This window comes from Phyllostomus hastatus, unplaced genomic scaffold, assembly GCF_019186645.2.
Source record: "Phyllostomus hastatus isolate PE091 unplaced genomic scaffold, TTU_PhHast_1.1 phas_contig_80, whole genome shotgun sequence".
In the NCBI taxonomy this organism is placed as follows: Eukaryota; Metazoa; Chordata; class Mammalia; order Chiroptera; family Phyllostomidae; genus Phyllostomus; species Phyllostomus hastatus.
The window spans coordinates 43,701,445-43,722,551 of NW_025333960.1; the positions used below are offsets into that span (position 1 = coordinate 43,701,445).

The 21,107-nt window shown below is 38.9% G+C and overlaps 1 long non-coding RNA gene across 1 annotated transcript; it reads right to left on the bottom strand.

The window, feature by feature from the left end:
• Window positions 1-13,461: 13,461 nt before the first annotated feature.
• Window positions 13,462-15,574, bottom strand: LOC123825951. The gene is made up of 4 exons (XR_006786982.1): window positions 15,497-15,574; window positions 14,776-14,860; window positions 13,967-14,089; window positions 13,462-13,544 (listed from the first exon to the last, which is right to left on the bottom strand). It is a non-coding gene; the product is annotated as an uncharacterized LOC123825951 (long non-coding RNA).
• Window positions 15,575-21,107: the final 5,533 nt, after the last annotated feature.

Sequence of the window (21,107 nt, forward strand, 5' to 3'; positions counted from 1 at the left end):
AATAATGGAAAATAAAGATGAGTTATTTGAAAAAATAATTATTGAACTTAGGTAGTCAAAAGACTAACTTTTGTCTTTTAAGAAGTGGGTTTTTAAGAACCTTAAATAATGAGGAACATGATCGTGGTGGCAAAACAATTAAGACCCTGTTGGGGAGAACTGGAGTCATTGTGTGTCTCTCTAGGAAGCAGGGTCGGGGCGAAGTCACCACGAGGAAACCCTTGCCTCAGCAGAGAGACGAGCGGTCCAGCAGGAGAGCCTGCGGGAAGGAATGTCGGACCCTGAAACGGGTGGACTCCCGCTCACTGCCAGCTGCGCACACGGGCTGCCCCAGTGAGCAGAGGTCACCCTCATCTCCTGGAGTCTGACCTAAATGTGTAGGGGCCTCTGAGCTCGATAGTTATATATTTTTATAAAAACAGAGTATTATCCACAATTAACCGCAATTATTACCTAAATGAAGTTTGAAATGTCTAATCAAAAATCGAAGTTTACATGTATGACAAATTGTGATAAGATTAGAGGGTAAACGCCAATAGAACTAGTGCTTATTTGTCTGTTTTCCATATTGTTCTATGAATCTCCATGGCCCAGAAAATGGTCTGACATGTACTATATTCTCCATAAACATTTGCTCGATGACTTAAAAAGTTGTCCTGTCAATAAAAGCACCTTTGACATTTCTAAGTAGACTCAGAATGGAATCTAATAATATTTGGAATTAGAAAAAAGTCACCAATATGGATCAAACATTGCTTTTTTTTCCATTTTGAGTTTTAACGTTGCTCCAAAGTATTATCTAAATAAGCCTTCATGAATTCTAAATATTCCTGAATTTTAATACTCTTTTATTAATTTTATTTTTGAAATGACATTCTCTTGTAGACACTAGCAATTGAGTAAAAAAAGAACCCTGCTTACCTTTTATAATTACAAAAGAATGTGTGAAATTTTCTGTTTTTAAACTTCTACACTTAATTATTTTATGCACTAATTAAGTGAATACAAATTCTGATAGAGCTTTAAATCTTTTTGCACCTTCTGTGTATTTTTAAATGATTTTTTCATACCTATAAATTAGTGGAATAATATAAGAAATATAATTATCACTAACAGCACTATTTTTAAACCTCTTGTCTGGCTTGTTAGTTACCATGTCAATCAAATAATAAAAATCATGAACTAAAGTACCTTTGCCTAGACTCATGGTCATGGTCAACTTCATGGTCAGTGTGGTGAGTGCTGGGGGGAGGTGGATATAAGGGGACTAAATGGTAATGGAAAAGAATACAATAAAGCTAAAAAATAAAATAAAATACCTTTGCTTAAGAATTGCCAAAATCAGAGAATATTAATGAACATAAAGGCAAAAATTAACAGTAATGCAATAATAATTGGACTTGAATACTCCACTTAACTCAGTGGATAGGCTATCCAGGCAGAAAATTAAGAGGGAAATAATGATCTTACATGTCACATTAAATCATTTTGACTTAATAGATATTTATGGAGCATTTCATCCCCAAACTGCAGATTACACATCTTTTTTTCACAAGCATATGGGACCTTTTCCAGGATAGAAAAGGCACAGTAGGCCATGGAACAAGCCTCAGCGCATTCAGGAAGATTGAAGTTGCCTTGAACCTATTATTCTTTGACCACAATGGCATGAAAGTACAAATCCACTATAGGAAGGAAATGGAAAAAAATACAAACATGTGGAGACTGGACAACATTCTTCTAAACAATCAATGGATCCACGAGGATCTCAAACAGGAAATTAAAGCCTACCTTGAGATGAATGAAAATGAAAACACAACTTTACAAATTTATGGCAGTCAGCAATAGTTATAAGAGGAAAGTTCATAGCTATATAAGCTTACTTCAAGCAGCAGAAAAAATCCCAAATAAATGATCTAAATGAATACCTAAAGGAATGAGATAAAGAAGTATAAACAAAGCCATAAGTAAGTGGAAGGAAATAAACAGTAGCAATAAGAAAAATAGTAGAAAAACAGTAGAAAAAAATCTATGGGAATAAGAGCTGGTTCTTTGAAAGGATAAATAAAATTGACAAGCTTTGTAGCAAGACTCATCAAGAAATGATTTGACTTATATGTAGAGTATAATGCACAAAAATAGACCAAATAGAAATGGGCTTTGGGAGGCTGGGTGAAATAGGGTAGGGGATTAAGCAAAAAAAAAAAAAAAAAAGACACAGACAACAGTGTGGTGAGGACCCAAGGGAAAGGAATTGGGGAAAGACAGAAGAGAGTAAAGGGGCATAAACAGTGAAAGAGACTAGACTTTCGGTGGTGAACACAATGCAACACACAGATGATGTGTTACACAACTGTACACTTGATACCGATACAATTTTATTAACTAGTATAACCCCCATACATTTAATAAAGAAGAAATAGAACACAAAATCAGAAATGAAAACAAGATGACAACCTACACCACAGAAATACAAAGGATCATTAAAGAATACTGTGAGCAATTGTATGCCAACATATTGGACAGTCTAGAAGAAATGAATAAATATCTAGGAATATACAACCTTCTGAGACTAAACCAGGAGGAAGAAGGAATCTGAACAGACCAATTACTAACAATTAAGTTGAAACAGTAATCACTTAATCTTTATGGAAATGGAATCATGCAGTTTGTATTACTAGTTTGTGTTTGATTTCTTTAACTCAGCATTATGTCTGTGACTTGTATAGGGTGTCACAGTTGTTTCTGGGCCCTGAGAGACTGAACCATGGGACATCAAGTAACTATATGGCCTTAGCTTTCTGTTACAAGCTATCTACCAAGGCGTGAGGTTGGGCATGGGCATCAGTCAGTGCACACTGTCAAGAGGAGGTACTGTATCTGTCCCAGGTGTCAGTGAAAGCAGATATGCTGTGTGGGCCTTAAGACCCAGCAGATCCAGTAGAGGCCCAGGAGACTGTGGAAATCCGAGATGTAGACTCTAACCTCTCGTAAGCTGCGCTCAGAGAACCCAGCATTGTGTACCATAGTGTGTCATAGTCTGCAGATGACTAGTCTCCATCTGGAGCAGCTGCAGCACCTTCTCTTGAAGGTGTACACTGATTCACTCGCCCAGCTTCAGTGACTTGGTGGATTAGGTAACACGCGTTCAATCTGACAGTTTCATGGGTTACTAATGGGTTAATAAATGAGTCAGGGAAACCCATTAAACAATAGTATATGTTGCCTACCAAATTTAAAAGTCTCACCCAGCAATATGCCACTGACATAGTGGACATAAAAGATAAAGCGCCTTTCACTTGAGAACGTTGTCTCGTGGGTCTTTCCGAGTCTACAGAGGACAGAGTCCACAGAACTTCCCAGAGACCATGGTGCTGCCCCCACTGACCTTGTTTCTCACTGTGTGACCAAAGGCTTATCATCTGGGACCTATCATGGCGTGGATTGGAAACACATGTGACAATATAACTTTCTATATTTACCATCTTCATTCATCAACTTTGTTTTTTTTAAAGATTTTATTTATTTATTTTTAGAGAGGGAAGGAAGGGAGAAAGAGAGAGAGAAACATCAATGTGCGGTTGCTAGGGGTCATGGCCTGCAACCCAGGCATGTGCCCCGACTGGGAATCGAACCCACGATGCCCTGGTTCACAGCCTGAGCTCAATCCACTGAGCTACGCCAGCCAGGGCTCAACTTTCATTTAGCTTTCACTTATATTTTCACATTTTGAGTCTTAGATTTCTGTATCATTTCTAAACCTGTCAGAACTCAGATTTATACATGTGCTGGGAATCCTGATATTAATCCTTCATATTGCCTTCAGGTGTAAGAAAAAATCCTATGTGTATAAAAACATGATCTTTTGTCTATTTGAAAATGTTTTATACCAAGGACCAAGCTGGCACTATATAATTATTAAGTACTTTTTATGTATCTGGTTTATGTCTGAACTAGTAATCTTTGATATCAGAACAAAGGATGGAAACGTGCTAAAAGCTAAAATGGTAAGTTGAAGTTCACTGCCTGAAGAATAAAGGAAATTTCGTCTTTGCCATTCGGAGCTGTGTCTGTCGGCCCGTATTAATCGCCTGTAACCTAAGCCGAAGGCAAAAGCCCTGCTGCTCAGTGATTGTTGGATACAAGGATCCCACAGACAGTTCCTACCTAGTTCACCAAAAGGGAAGAGGCTTGTCATATGTTTTCTTTTGTCACTCCTGGGTTTGACACAGTAAAATTGGATGCCAGAATTGCAAATGGAAAAAAAATTCCTTTAGCTAAGTATACATCATCTTTACAGTTTCTCTAGGTAGCACCAAACTTGAAGATGTTTACAAATATTGTAAGTTGTTTTTACAGCAGGTATCTGGCTAGCTGACTGAATATTTCCCTTTATTGTGGACATTTAGGGCATAGTTGTAAACATATTTTTCTCTGAAGGCCACATTTAATAATGAACTTTAGGAATTATTGGAAGATTATAAACCAGAAGACAATAAATTCTGGTGTTTTGTTTTTCTGTTGGGATATATGAGATCTTAAGTTAATCCTTATAAAGTTACAGGGAAAACCTATAACACTTTCTGTGGTAACTACAGCTAATGTACTTCAGTTGCCTATGGCCATTATCGGCTAAGGCTTCCTATTGGATTAAACATCATTCACAGTCCTCCAACTATTCGGGTTTTGTAGAGAGACACCCCCTGTGCTAAGAGTCAGAGCAACCTAACCCAGCAGGAAATCAGTACTTGGGCTGCAATATTTCTCAGAAGCTGAGTCTAGGTCATAGATTACCAACTGTGAGTGTAGACTCCACTTACTAATTTTCTTATTTGAAAGGGTTGGTATTCCAACAGGGCCAGACAATTCTGGAAAACAGGCCTGGTGAGTGAGTTTCACTTTGTTCACAAAGTGTGTTAAAATATCATCAGCCCCAGGCAAACTGGGTAATAACTAAAGCAATAGAATCAATACTTAAGGAAAGAGGCAAGGTTGTTATTAAAGTTAAGTCCAGCTTTGCTGAATTGACCTCATGAATCATGTGGAATCATGCGGTTAAATCTGACTCAATAAAACATGGAGTTTTTTCTTCATTTCTTTGATACAACATTAGAAAAATCTAGCTTAGCAAACTCTTTACTATCAAGAGTATTCTATTTTATCTATATTTAATAAAAATGATTAATTTTTTTGCAGTGTTACTGTTAGTTCCGAATGGACAAATGACCACATACAATTCTAGTTTCACAGTTTTATGACCCTTACTGGTTGATGGACCAGCAATTTCACAGCTATCTAGTAACAGGTTATCAAATCAAAATGATGAAAGACAACTAGTAGCTGTAACAGCAGGAATAAAAACCTGAATGGTAACAACAGTGTGAGCTAACACTTACTGAGTGCATACTCTACGCCTGACTTTGTTCTAACCCCTGGGCGGTTACTGACTCATAAATCCTCACAGCAAATCTCCGCGTGAGTCACGTTAGTGTCCTCCTGGTGAAGATGAGCCAGGAGTGGCAGAGACGCCCTGAACTCACAGCTAGAAAGTGAGCGTCATTATCCCAGGAGTGGGAGAGCCCCAGGCAATTCCGTATTATTTTTGAGTTGTAACAAAACTTTTGACCGAGATTCGTGAATTCCTGAACCTATCCCTCTCTCATTTTCACGTTATCTTGCTCTTCTGCCTCTTTTCACATACGCCTTCCCCCAAATATTTCCCACTGAACTCACCCACGTTCAATTGGCATCAAGTCTTTTTCTCAACATTTTGCCATTGTTGTATTGTATTATTTGTTAGTTATGCATGAACCTGTTTTGCCTCCTGGTTATATTAGCATGTAAACCCTCAGAGTAGAGGCCATTTATGCTACTGTTGAGAACTGGTTTTACCCTGCTGTATGCCCAGAGGCACCCAGCAAATTCACAACACAAAAGGGACAAATGATTTGTCTTCTGTGTCCCTGTTGTGGGCTTGCAAGTCCCATTGCATGGAGCGTGGTATGGATTCAGCAGAGTCTCTGTATGAGATTTTTTTATTAGTATAGTGTAGTAAAGCATGAATTATTTGAATATATTACCACGGTTTAGTATAAAAATATGCTATACATAGTATAGTGGAATGAAAGGTACTCTGGCCTTAACACTGGGAAGTCTGGGCTCCAGTATTTTCTATTGTGTCATTATGGGATGATGATGATGGTGATGATGTTGATAAATAATAGTAATAAATGTAACTCTCTTTGCTTCAAAATTTCATTTTCAATGACCTGGACAGGTATTATCCAGTAAGCTGCCAACAGATTTTTTTAGCTCTAACATCCTATTCCTTGTATGAACGGAAGCTTCTAAGATACGCTCCACCTACTGCAGCCGCCCCATGGGGGTATTTTACACATGCTTGTAATGTGGTGGCAAAGACGAGATGATCCTCATTCCCGATCTGGAACATCAGCCCCTTACAAATATTAGTTAAACTGTGATGCACAATAATCTGTCAGGTTTTTTTGTTCCCAGAGGATAATAAGAAAACATTCCTTTTAGAAATACTGTCTTTATTCCTTTTAAAAGTCACACTCTCATTTATTTTTGGCAGTTTAATTGTATATATTTAATGCCGTAGCTTTGTTTTCACTCAGTCTCCATCTTTCTAGCCAATCACGTGTTCAGATGACCAAGGGGCTCACGCCTGTGCTCACTGGCATCCCCCTTCAAATGACATAACTGGTGGCGTCTCCTCCAACTTTGCTGGGGTCCGTGAGAGCCCAGGAGTCCTCGAACACGCAGGATGCCCGCACACAGAGTCATCCCAAACACGGCTGATGTTGGTGTAGCAGCTCTTACCCTCATTGGGGTATGCTCTATATGGGGGCGCCTTTGTTCTATTCCTTCCAAGGAAATGTAGTCAATCATTTAATTCACCCACATTCATTTTAAGCCTTTGCTGTGTTATCTGTTACAATGATAAGTCACTGTGAGGCAAGTCATCAGAAGAATATTTTATAGTCTCTGTTTTCAAAGGGCTAGTGTTCTAGTTGGGGACTGGATTATTCACATAAATAGAGAACATGTGTGAAATTAAAAGGAATAAATGTAAAGTACAAACTCAAGGTTGGGGAGGGCAGGAGAGCACTTGTTGGCAATGTGAGGTTTAATCCACTAATTAGACTCAGATGGGAGACTGGGTTATATATTTAAAGCTTCAAGGGTCCTACTCTGAGGAAGATCACTTGCTTTTCTTACATTGTCCCAGCTTCTGAACAATGTTTGTGGCACTTTCTGTCTCTTGGTTATGACCTCTGGTGTGTATGACCTTGATAGAGAAACCCAGTTCTGTTCTACACATTTTCTCCTCTAGCTTTGGGGACTAGACTAGCTCTCCTTGGCTCCCTACCTTATCTGTGGGCTGAATTAACTTCACCTCAGTACTACTGTATCTCAACATCTTCAGTGCCAGCTTAGAAACTTGACCTTGACTATAAATTGCTTATTCTGCTTGGGAGTTGGGTTGGGTTCCCCTGACTCTGAAATTTCTACCTTCTGTTGTTTAATCTTGTTGTAGATGTTCAGAAGAAAGAATCTGAGTCTTGCTATTTGTTTATGCATAAAAAGTATAAGCTGTTTATCCTGTTGCTGGGGCAACACGAAAGAATGAATGAGCACCACAGGGGGGAGTTAGAAAACCATTATTCTTGTTTGCAGAGATAATGTAATTCATTGCAATCAGAGAATTGAAAGACATCTTAGATATCTGATCTGGTAGTTCTTAACCCTCGCTGCGTACTAGGATCACCTCGGGATTGTTTATGGAGTATCAGTGGCTGAGCCCCACCCCAGACCAATTAAATCAGAAAGTCTGAGGGTGGGGTCCATGCATCAATATTTTTAAAATGCAAACAGTGATGAGAATAATTGATTTAGTCCCATTCTGTCATTTAAAAAATCAGGGAAGATATGGCCTACAGAATCTAAGCGATATACCAGAAGTCACATACTTTTTTTTTTTGCCAGAAGTGACCAGAACAGGGGAACTTAGGTGTCCTGTTCTTTGGTTACATGCACTTTACTGCACTAAGCTGCTCTTTTACAATTTCTTTAAAAGGAAGGATTATAAACTTTTCTTAGATGTACGTAAGCCTTTTTGATGCTTCATTTTCTTGAGACTCTGTTATAGTGCCTTCAGTCAAGGTAAAGAAGGTATTTTTTCTAGGGCTAACTTGAACCTAGTGGTCCTCATTGTCCTAGCCTTGGTGACCCATGCCTTCACTCGTCTCCTGCTGCTTTGGGGTGGCCACCCTTTGCACAAAACCCAGCAATTTAATTAATTAATTAATTTAAAAATTAATTATTTTTTTAATGGTTGTTCAAGTACCGTTGTCTCCATTTTCCCCTGACTATGGCACCCCCTGCCCCACCCACCTCCCATCCTAGAACCTACCCCTTTTGACTTTGTCTATGTGTCCTTTATACACGTTCTTTGATGGCCCTTCCTCTATTCTCCCCCATTATCCCTCTTCCCCCTCCCCTCTGGTTACTGTCAGTTTGTTTTTTATTTCTGTGTCTCTGGTTGTATTTTGCTTGCTTGTTTGTTTTGTTGATTAGGTTCCGCTTATAGGTGAGATCATATGGTATTCGTCTTTCACTGCCTGGCTTACTTCATTTAGCATAATACTCTCCAATTCCATCCATGCAGTTGAGAAGGGTAGGAACTCCTTCTTTCTGCTGGGTAGTATTCCATTGTGTAAATGTACCATAGTTTTTTTATCTACTTATTTCCTGATGGGCAGTTAGGTTGCTTCCAACACTTGGCTATTATGAATTGTGCTGCTATAAACATTGGGGTGCACAGGTTCTTTTGAGCTAGTGTTTTAGGATTATTAGTAAAACTTTAAAATGAAAGCTTCTGAACAAATTTTAAATAATTTAAAATCTCTTAATGTTGGACCTAAATACTCATTGTTAAATTTCACTAGTTGTGTTACTTTAATTATATGTAATGACATTTTAGTATGTGCTTAGAAGTAATGACATTTTAGTAAATACATTAATTTACATTTCTAATAATGTGCATTGGCCTTCATTTCCTTCCTTGCTGTTGTGGTTAAGAATATTTTATGAGATATTTAAAATATCTCTGATTAGACCTTTAAATTTTTGATTTAGAGTTACCATTTTCCAATTCTTTCACAGATATGATAATCATCAGAATGATAAATGGTCTGAAGTTTATCCATACTTATAAATAAACACATGTCCAGCTTATTTGGTAAAGAATGATAAGCTTTCCTCAGCCTGTAACAAAATTGGCCCTTAAAAATATGCATCAAATAAATAAGTAAATAGTAGCTGATTTGTATTATGTAAGATCCATGAGAATAGACCTTTGTATCACCTGTTATTATAACCACCTGGCATATAGTAGACCCCAGTAAGTATTTATTTCAAATTTCAAATATTTGTGTTTGAAAGATAATTTTTAAGGCATGATGCTGTAAGAACATTTAGCTCTTAAGTGTCAGTATTAATAAAACACCTTAGCCAGTTTTTGTTTAAATTGAACTATGTTAATTAATTTTTAATTAGTTAATTTTTAATTTATGTTAATTAACTTTTAATTTTTATAAGACTTATTTTCCACCTTTTAGTGATGTACTTGATTATTTTCTGAATGCTCCCAGCTTCCATAAATGTACTCTCATAGTACTGAGTGAAGGCTTCAGGTCATTGTCGATCATTGGATCAGGGGGTTTGGTGGTGGCAGGGGGTGGAAACAGCACTAATTCCTTTCCTAGGAGGCAGATCTATTCCTGGACTAATCACACTTCTGGAATATTCTTCTCTCATTCTTCACCTATATCTACTGAAACTTTATCCACCTTACTTGCTTCCTATATTTCCCATTCCTTTGTCACTTTTTTTCAGATCTCAGCATGCAGTACTTTGAAACTTTATAGTATATTTCTCTTCCTAACAATATTACCAGAAATGGAAAACTTCTTTGGTGGGAGCATTGCAGATAATATCCGGTTTCACTGCAGCTAGCTTTTAGGAAGCTCTTCTAAAGACAACTGCCTTGGGACAGGTAGAGCACCGCTTCCCAGGGAAATGGAACATAGATATCTAATGTGAAAAACTGCGGCCAAACACTCTCTACTTGCCTTTGTTTCAAGACCACACCTGGTGGACTCTGATCTTCTAGCTCTAGTTTTCCCGGCTGCTGCTCCTCCCTCTTCTGCTTTAGCTGCCTTGGCACAGTTTTCTGTTTTTCTCATCTGGGTTTATGTTTCTGGCAACTGTCTTTGGTATTCTTGAAGTATCCTTTTTTGTTTGTTTGTTTTCCCTTCAGATTTGCAATGACTTCTACCCCTTAATCTTGGCCTGCACAGTTGAAGTCCTTTCTGTGTACTAATCTAAGATGACTTCTCAGCCATTTGACCGACAAGGGGCAGACCGCCATCAGAACCCGACAATCTAAGGCTCTGTTTTGATTAGCACTTTTGTTCCCTCTGTAGGGTGAAAGGTGGGGTGACTTTTCAGCTAAAGATATAATTCTGTTTATTTAGGATTGTCGTTGCTTGAGTCAGAGCAACTTCATGGATGGCGGGACAAAAGGTTGCTCAACAGCTGCTAAGACTCTCTTTCTCAAAGCTAAAATGAAAAGCTTCCTTTCAGTAAAGTGATGTTGCAAATAATTTCAAGTAAAGACACAAACAACCACTTCCTGGGTCATTGTCAAGGCTTAGAAACAGCTTGGTGCAGCCAAGAGATTCTTTTCAAAAGGCTCGGATTTTGCCCCAGTAAAACATATAACAACTATTAGGACTGTTTGGGGATATATTTTCATCAAGTAACATTGTGTTGGGATTAATTATTTTAAGAGGACCAAGAAAGGCCTTTGTAACTCTGATTTGTCTGAAAAGCAAAAAGGCTACATGATGAAATATAATATAGTCACGATACTTTCAAACATCCTGAAAAAAGGTTGTAAAAAAGCAGATTATAAAATAATGCAATTTCAAGGTTAAAAGAAAGAAATATACTAAAAAATGACTCAAATAGTGAGGCTCTAGGCAACTTTTTGGTGGATTAGAGCTTAGGTACTTTATAAATCTTCTTCTATTATATTTTTATCATTCAGAAAAAAAATGGCATTAAAGAAAATTAGACAGTCTTTTCAGCAAACACAGATCACCTATTTAGCACACTTTTTTTCTTTTGAAAAGAGTTTCATGAATTCTGTAAAGTGACGCCAGCTGGAGCCCTGTGGGCAGAGGCCGGTGCCTGGGGTGCAGCACGAAGGAGAAACAGCCTGAGGGGGCTGTCCGGGGGTGAGGAGAATCTGGGGTGGAGCAGGGGGCGCATGGCAGCACTCACAGAGCTAACAACATCCCTGCTTCGTTGAGAAGCTCTTCAGTGGTGCTTCCTCTTCTTTCTCTGAGGTAGGGGAGACCTTACCTTGCTATTTCATTCTCATTTCAACATGCATTTTCTTACATGCCTGACACTAGAGTCTGCTTCTGTATGTAATTCCAGTCTCCAGGAACCTTTTCTACCTTGTCATCCCTCCTCTGAGCTCAGTGGTAGCACAAAGGCTGGGGTGGAATAACATCTGGCAAACACATAGTAAGAGCCTGATAAGCCAATGTCGAGTAAGTGAATCGATTAAATGAATAAAAGGAAAAAGAAACACCATGGACCCCCTTATAACCTTAGACCTGTTTTGATCAGTTTCCCTGGATAGTTTTGTCATCCTGTTACCTCCATCAGCTACTTTAATCTTGGAAAAAATGAAAATTTGTGTTGACCCAGCTAAAGGTGGGAAGGATGGAGGGTGGGAGCTAGGGATGGGTGGGGAGGGAGGGAGTGGTGGGAGAAAAATGGAGACAACTATACTTGGACAATAAAAATATGGTTCTCTTTAAAAAAGAAAAAGAAAATTTGTGTTGAAACCAGCTGTATAAAAGGGGCACCAAAATTGCCACCCAGTCATTAAAGTGTGTAGAAGTGACATAACTTACGCAACAGAATTTTAATGAGTCCCTAATAAACACTAGGGGGCAACTTAAGGGTGGAAGGACATTTAATAAGCACCTGTTGTGGACCGGTGCTTTATATCTCAGAAAATTTTCATGACAAGTCGATGATGTAACTGTGAATGTCCTTATTTCACAGAGGAGAGTATGGCAATTCAGAGCATTTTGTTGCCTAAAACACCGGTGTACTAAGATGTAGGAAGCTGAGAGGAGCATCGCTTTCACCCTAACAAGAAAAAGATGGACAATCCACGAAGTCATGACGCTTTGAACCCATCTGAGAACTGACATCACAGGGCAACTTTCCAGCCTGAAATTCGAGTGAGGACAGGTGTCTGCAAGGAAAGGTGGGGCCCGAGCACTGCTCCCCTTGTGGCAGACCCTATAGGAAGAGGGGGGTCATACCACTACAGCAGTTAGGAATTCAAGTTGCTAAAGGCCAAGTGTGGGCTAGTGTGAGAACCCAGAAACATGGGATCCACAGACAGAAGGGGACTTGGTAGCTGCTAACAGGATCGTCTCGATGGATTGACGCTGGGTGCTCATGGGAAAGAGGATGGTACATGACATTGGAGAAATGGTCTTGGTGATGCAGGCAGGGAGGAGGGCGAGAACGCCACCTCAGGAAAGGCATCGTTAAGCAGTCTGCTATTCATTGGCAAAGAGGGTTCAGTGGAGTATAGTTGAAAACAGCATTTGTAAAATATATGCTTATTTTATATTTATACAAGCCCAGAATTCCCAATAAGCTGGTTAAATACACTAGTGGATATTTTCAGCTATTAGTATAACCTAGGTCAATCACAAAAGCTATGTATATTAAAATTCCTATCAGCTGTAATTTTAATTTTAGATGTTGGTTTGACCCATAATTAAATTTATAAAGTACACGGATTCTATGTTTTTACTAGTTCCCACAATTGGCCCCTTATCTCACTCAGCTTCCAGCCTGGACGCCCCCTCTGTCCTCTTGCCCTTTCAGTTCATTCTCCCTGCCTCGGCTAGAGGAAGCTTTCAAAAAAATACAAATTCTATTTTTGACTATATATATATATATATATATATATATATAGTCATATATATATATATATCTATCTTTATATATCTTTATATATATATCTTTGACTATATATATATCTTTAATATATATATTAAAGATTTTATTTATTTTTAGAGAGGGAAGGGAGGGGGAGAGAGAGAGAAACATCAATGTGCGGTTGCTGGGGGTCATGGCCTGCAACCCAGGCATGTACCCTGGCTGGGAATCGAACCTGCAACACTTTGGTTTGCAGCCCACGCTCAATCCACTGAGCTACGCCAGCCAGGGCTATTTTTGACTATATTTTTATTGTTTACACTAAAACAGTTGTCCCCATTTCCCTTTTTTCCCACCTTCACCCAGCTGTAGCCTCCTCTGCCGCCTTCCCTCAAGCCATCACCAAACTGTGGTCTGAGTCTCTGGGTTATGCATGTATGTTCCTTGGCTGATTTTGTTGTTCTATGAAGTGAATCCTGTAATTTCAAACGGGCTTCAGAATGGCATGTAGTTTCCTACATCAGATCTGCCCCCTCCCCTTTCCAGCCTGCGGCTAATGCATTTCCCACGATTCTACCAGTGTCTTCACAGGTGGTTGGCTTTTGCTGGAACTCTTACTCTTCTTTCCCCACCTGGCTCACTTCTTACCCATGCTTTAAAACTTGAGCAGACATAAAATTCAAAGAACAACTTAGAGTTCCCAGATAGACAAAGAGATGAACACTAATGTATTTGCCTGTCAGAATGTATTTAAACAGTATACAGGATCCGACCCTCTAAGCCAGCCCACTTCTAATTAAGAAGAGGATCTTCCTGCTCCATCTCTCTCCTCACTTTAGCTAAGCTGGCTTCTCAATTCACTCTGGTCATTTCTTTTTTTTCCAGCTTGGTGACTTACCTATGGCGTCTCAAAGAAATGACATCTGCCTTAGTGAAAGTTTCAAACTAAATTAGAAGGACAGAAATCATGCAGGATGAAGTTGGTTGTCCGGGAACCTCACTTCTCCACAACTCTGTGAATCTGTTAAAAGAGGAAATGGGACTAGATAATGTTTCTGTTAAGAAAACAGGTGAGTAATTCCCCACGTCAAGAACCTAGGCTGGAGGCATGGTTTTTAAGTAGGAGATGACAGGCTGAAAGCTAGGAGTTTGTTTTCTTTTTTTTCCTGTGGGAGATCATCGACACCCTCATCCAAGCTATGTGCTGGAGTTAAGCAAGTCTAGAATTTAAAGTGGTTTGGGCAGTTACCAGTAGAGTTTTCCAATAGTTAACACAAAGGGGTTGGGACCTTTGCTAAAACAAATGACCGATGTCATTTTGGATATTTTCATATGTTGATCTGAATAGACTAGTATGTTGATGGAAGAAATTTTATACTGGATGTCAGTCATTGTCTTGCTAAGAAGGCACATAAAAAGTAGTTATATGTATTTTTAAATGCTGATGTGGTTATATTATTGTTGTATAACCAGAATGTATATGGTCTAAATATCTTATCCTAACAGGTGTAGGCTAGAATACGAAATCATAATTATTGAACTGAATCCACTCTGGGGTAGATGTATCATAGTTAACTTAGCATTAGTTAAGTCCAGTATTTCCTGAAATCTGTAACTACAAAAGGCATCAAACAAAGTGCAAAATATTTTTAGAGCTGGGATTGTGAAATTAGTTGCCATGGAGCACAAGAAAAATATGAGACAAACCTACAGATGTTGAGCAACTTGAAATCCAGTGAGCAGCAGAAATACTTTTAACTCTTCCATTTAACTTATGGTTTGAGGTCTCCACCTGTGATGAAATATCTATTGGTAAATCGATATGTTTTGCAACCATGTTTATCTCACCTATATTAAGACTAAATAAGCACAATCTCATAAAGCCATTTCTAATATACATGCCTCTCATTGTGCGACCAAATGGTAATCATTTCAATACAGAACTCAACGGCATTTCGATTTTCACCACTTGAGAAACCAGTTTCTGCAGACCCAGATTCAATGTCGCATTTCCACAATATTAACTATGCAAGCCTAGCCAGGTAGAAGATAGAATATGTGATTTCAGAGAACAGTTTCTGGATGATTCTTCAGGACTTAGCTAAGTTCTTAGACCAGAGTCTAAACTTAAACATAGTCTTTGCAGCTTACAGAGAAAACTTATTAGGAAACAATGGGTCTAGTACCAGTTTATTACAAATAGTGCCACATGCAATATATACTCTAAAAGACCACTGCTTTCCCTGGAGGATTTTCTTCTGCATAAGTAGCAGAGTGGATTTGTACTTGCAGTTCCCACGTAACCCACTCAGGAATGGTCAGGAGTTGAGGTAGAAGTAGTCTTGTTCTCCAAGAGCTGAAATAAGATGATGTGAAAAAAACAAAACAAAACAGTTCACTCAATGTCTTAGCAATGGAAGCTCCATACCTTTATTTCTCTGGCCCTTTTTCTGTAGCCTGCTCATGAGAAACAGACTTCCAACTGGGCAGGAAGATTCTGCAAAACAGGCAGACTCAGAGATTCTGAGGTTTTGTGTTTTCTTTTAAATGATATACTTTAAGTTTGTTTTTCAGAGATTCTACCCCTGGGCAAATTGAATAACCTCTGAAGGTTGGGAATAAAACCAAATTTAAGAATTAGTGATGGTGTTTACTGAACATGTTGGGACTCTGTATTAGCTAATTCTGCCTACAGTTCTACAGTCAAGCTGTACAAATGTTTGATCCCCAGGCTTTTAGTCTTGTGCCAAGCTCATAGTACATGATTCCGAAATGTTTGCCGAAAGTGTTGGATCAGACCTTGGCTCATTCTGTCCATGTCTCACAGTTTGGAACCCGGAGACATCAGGCCTTGGCTTGTGTTGCACTGAAACCGCTTTCGCCAAAATGCCCCTTGGAACAGTGCGATTGGCCGATTCCACCTGGCCCGTGACTCACGTGGAGATAGCCCCTTCTCATCACAAACCCTGGACTTGGCTTTCATCTGTGTCTTGCCCTCTACTTACTATCTTCTAGTTCACCTTTCGATTCTTCCTCTACTTCCTAAACTCTCTCACCCATGCCCTATACAAACTTACCTTTTCAGTCTCTTCCAACACTTATTCCACCATCCTTTTTCCTTAATGCTGTTTTCTTCCACTCCCTGATAGGATAGCTTGCCCCTTTGTCTTCTTTAGTGGCTCTTACTTGCCTTCTTTAGTGACTCATTACTGGGTATTATTTGTAGCATGCTTTGGCAAAATTGGTGGTGGCAATGAGGGGTGACAGGAAGGCAAATATTCTTGTTGCCGATCATTGCTGGCAAATAGTTCCCTATCTTTTCTCACTAAAACACACATTATTTGAGGCTCTTGCCATTTGGCTAGCCTCCCTTTCACACTCCCCATGATCATCATTTTTCAGTTCCTGACCATTTTTATTTGACATCTGTTCAGTCCTTTTCTCTGCTCAGTTTCTGCCACCTCATAATTCTTTGTTTTAATGCCAGTGGCCATCACGGCATGTAGTCAGTGGTCACTCAGCCTCCAATAACCCACAGGCCCTGCCTTTGAGAGAACCCCTCCCCAATAAAAGTTTACCCACCAATTTTATACTCCAACCACAAACACCTCCTTTTCTGGATATCTCATTTTCTGATTTCCAGTATACCTGTTCTTGGAACTTGGAACCACTAACAACAGCCTTGTTTTCCCCAGTAATGCAACATCCTTCAGGCATTATTACTTCCTGCCTTCCTCTTCTAGGACAGTGCCCTTGCTTTAAGCATAACCGGATCCCTCCTTTTCTTCATTGTCCTTCCGGAAAGCCACAGGTGAGGTCACACAATCTGTCTTCTGCACTCCTCCCCTGCAATGAGTGTTCTTGGGGAAAAGCCCATGACCATGCATATTGAGATTACCAAGTTCACAAGTCTTAGTCCCATCCAGATCCGCCCAGTGCGTGTTGAGGTGTCTTTGGGATATACAAGAAAAGACATTGAATGGAGGCCAGATGTATAGAATCCAGAGAAAGGTCTGGGCAGTGGGTAATGGTTTTGGAATTACATTCTCCACTAGATTTTTCTCCTCCACTGCTTTCTTCTCATAAGCGAACAGTGCCACCTATATGAGGTCTCCTGGCCATTATGTATTCCCTGCCTCGTGTTGTAAGGAACTATAAATGGCCAATAAACATCTCATCCTAATACACTGAGCCTCATTAATTAACATGGAAATCCAGGTTGAAGCCACACTGAGATAGTTTATATTCACTAGATTGGAAAACATTTGTTATTATTTACTTGTTCTTTTAAATATTTATTTATTTAATTTTAGAGACAGAGGAAGGGAGGGAGAGAAACATCAGTGTGCCAGAGGCACATTGATCTGTTGCCTCTCGTACACCTCCAGCCAGAGACCTGGCTTGCAACCCGCATGTGTGCCCTGACTGGGAATCGAACCAGGGACCTTCTGGTTCACAGGCTGGCATTCAAGTCACTGAGCCACACCAGCCAGGGTGAAAACATTTTTTAAAAGTCTGAAAATTTCAAGCATTGACAGTGATCAAGAAAAATGGTCACTCTCATACACAACTTGTAGGGATGCAGACCAGTATAAACACTTAGGAAAATATTTTAGCATTTTCCAACAAATTTGAAATATGCGTGCCCTGTAATATGGCAAGTTCTCTCTCTCTTCCAATAGATATAGATATACGTGTCTATATCTCCCTATCTCTCTCTCTATCTCTACCTCTATCTCTGTCTCTGTTTCTATCTCTGACTCTATCCATATATAATTGACCATTGAACAACACAGGTTTGAACTACATGAGTAATTTATATGTAGATTTTCTAAAATAAATACTACAAACCTATTTTCTCTCCCTTATGATTTTCTTAATAACATTTTCTTTTCTCAAGCTTATTTTAGTGTAAAGTTCAATATACAGTACATATAAAATACAAAAATGTATTAATTGACTATGTTATCAGTAAGGCTTCCAGTCAATGGTAGGCTATTTGTGGTTAAGTTTTGGGGGGATTAAAAAGTTATACCTGGATTTTCGAGTGCACAGGAGTTTGGTGCCCCTAACACTCCCCATTGTTTGAGGGCCAACTGTATATCTCCTAGAGAAGTGCCAGGAAACATGGATGAGATGCTCATAGTAGCAGAGTTTGGAGCAGAAATTTCAAAATAGAAATAAAATAAAGAAATAAATGCAATCCCAGAAGCATACAGTTTAATACCTGTACAACTCATGTTTCTAAAGCTACAAGGATGTGGAGTCTAGCTCTAAAGAAAAACAAGGGAGTGATAACCACATAATTAAAGTTCTGGATATTTCTGGGGATAGAGGGTATTATAGGGACGTGTAAAATGGGCTTCAGTTGTATTACTGACTTCTATGTGTCATCATGGGCCATAGATACACAGTTAGGCATCTGTATTACCAGTTTTTATGTTTCTTATTATTAAATATATTTTTTGATGAATGTCTGGAAATATCCTACAGTGTTAACAAATGTAGTCATTCTTCTACTTCCCCCAACTCATGCCACTGTGTCAAAATGGGCTGCCTGAATCAATCTCTAAAGTGTGGTTTTAAGAAGTAGTTGTAACAATGCCCACAAAGGCCCTAGGCTTCATTTCAATGTAGATTTAGTCTCCATTTTCTGCTGATCCAGACAAAGCAACAGATGTACTGAAATATAGCCATCTACGAGGACACAGGATTGAAAGGTTCTATTAAGTTGGCTGAAACGAGAACTTGGAAACCTTCATTGTAATGAAACATTTTTTGTACAGTAAGTAGATAGAATTCTCAGACTAGAAAAGTGATGCCCAACACTTGGGTGTACTAATTAACTCAAGTTCTCCAAGTCTGTTGGGCGTCATGTATTCACAAATAAGAGATTCTTTAGTAATTATTATAAACTAGTTCTTTACAGACGTTTGTAACCCCAACTAGTAATTTACCCATTAGTCACCCAATATTGATTAAGTTCTTCTAAACTGTGCTGTTGAATACTAACCACTCAGGAAATACACTTTAAAAACTGGCCTGGTCCCTGCCCTCTTAGGAACTGCCAATATATATGCTTAAGAGCAATAGGTTGCACCCAGTGTCCCAGTAGAGCTCACTTGGGACAATAATATATGCGGAGAGAGGATTATAGTTGCAGGACTAAAATAAATAAATGCATAAGGTAGTTAAAGAGGGACCTGTTTTCAGAAAAAGGCGTTGTCAGAAACAAGGACATGCGTCACATGCCAATGGTCCACATTAGTTGGTGAGAATTAGGAAATGACTGTGGCTCATAGGCAGTGGGGTATCACTGGATATCAACTAGATGTATAGCCAAATATAATAACCAAATATTGTAACAGATAACATATGCAGACCAATTTCCTAAAGCACCAATGAAGCATAAAAGTTTGGATGTTCATGTCATATTTGTCAAAAAATGTCAAAAGTTGACATTTCTGGGATTTAAAATTGGCACCGTGACTAGGACATATGGACCAACTTTTCATTTCAGAGGTATTTACAACAGAACACAGAACCACAATCTCTTCAGTTCTTCTGAGGATTCTGAACGATCGCCTCTTCTTGTGCACGTGAGCATCTGTGCATTTTTCTCGGGAACTTACCAGGAGTGGAACTGATAGGTCATAGCATAGGAATGTCTTCGGATTTACTAGATAATGTCAACTGTTTCCTAAATGGTCGTACCTGTTTACACTGCTGCCAGCAGTATATTTATTTGGGACTTCACTAATGATTCACTTAATAAAGTTTCACAATTTTTCCAGTAAAAGTATTACATGTCTCTTGGTAGGTTTATTGCTAGATACTTGAAAATTTCCAGGAATATCTCTTTAAGTTTTAGTTTTCTGAATATTTGTTGTCGGTGTATAAATATTGTTAATTTTGTATCTGCTAATCTGGCTAAACTGTGACTCATTCCAATAGTTGGCTTGTGAGTTCTTTGGATTTCTGTGTTTATACTTATATGCAAATAGGAACGGTTTAGCATCTTCATATTATTAACTTCTTATTTTACTGCCCTGGACAGGAACTTCAGCACAACCCTGAGGACCAGGCGTCATCATGGACATTCTCGTCCTGTCATCTTCCCTTTTTACATCTCAACCCTTTCCACTGAGACTTCTTTCCTTTTGCTCTTTTGCATTTCTTTTTGTAAGTGTCTGTTGATGGTGACTTCGGATAATCTCATTTGAACTTTTTATTGATATACAATTTTGCAGAGCATAGAATTCTATACTTGCCAGTAATTGCTTTTTCAGTACACTGAAGACCATTTCCACTGCCTTCTGATTTTTTCACTTGTGATTTAGAGAGGTCATGTCCTTCTAATAAAGTGCAGTAGGCTATACTGAAAACAAGATAGGAAGCCAGGTTCCTAATACTAACTTTTTAAGGTACCTTTCCTCATTATTTGCTACTCAAACATTTACACCACCACTGAGAAATTTAGAATTATAATTTGAAGGTCACAAGTTATCCTGCCATTACAAAAGAATGGGCTCAGATGCCGTTGGAACGACACTGGGTTCATGAGATGGGATTTGTTTTGGCCACAAGGGAAAAAAGGAAGAGAAAGGAAGGAAAGAAGGAAGGAAGGAATTAGCCATTAACAGTGACTTAAAGCATATTTAGTATTGGCTTAATTAGTACAGAGGTTCCAAATTCAGTTACATAACATTTCACGAACACACCTATTACACACAAGAAAACATACCTTCTCTTCGATTAGAGTACGTGTAAGTTTATTGATATTTTGGAAGTTCTTGTCGCTAAGCACCCCAGCCAAAGTTGTTAGCCTATGGGAAATGTGTGACTAAGAAGAAAAAGTCATCTTTTCCCCTCTATGCTATATTGCCTGTCACTTTGCCAAAGGGTTGGATAGCATCAGCTGTCAGACTGATTGGAAACCCCGCCTCATTTTGCATGCTGTATCATGTACGCCTCCCTCTGAAAGAAGTGGAAAGGAACCAAAGACATTCTTTCCTTTCCAGCCCCCGATCATTTAAAAG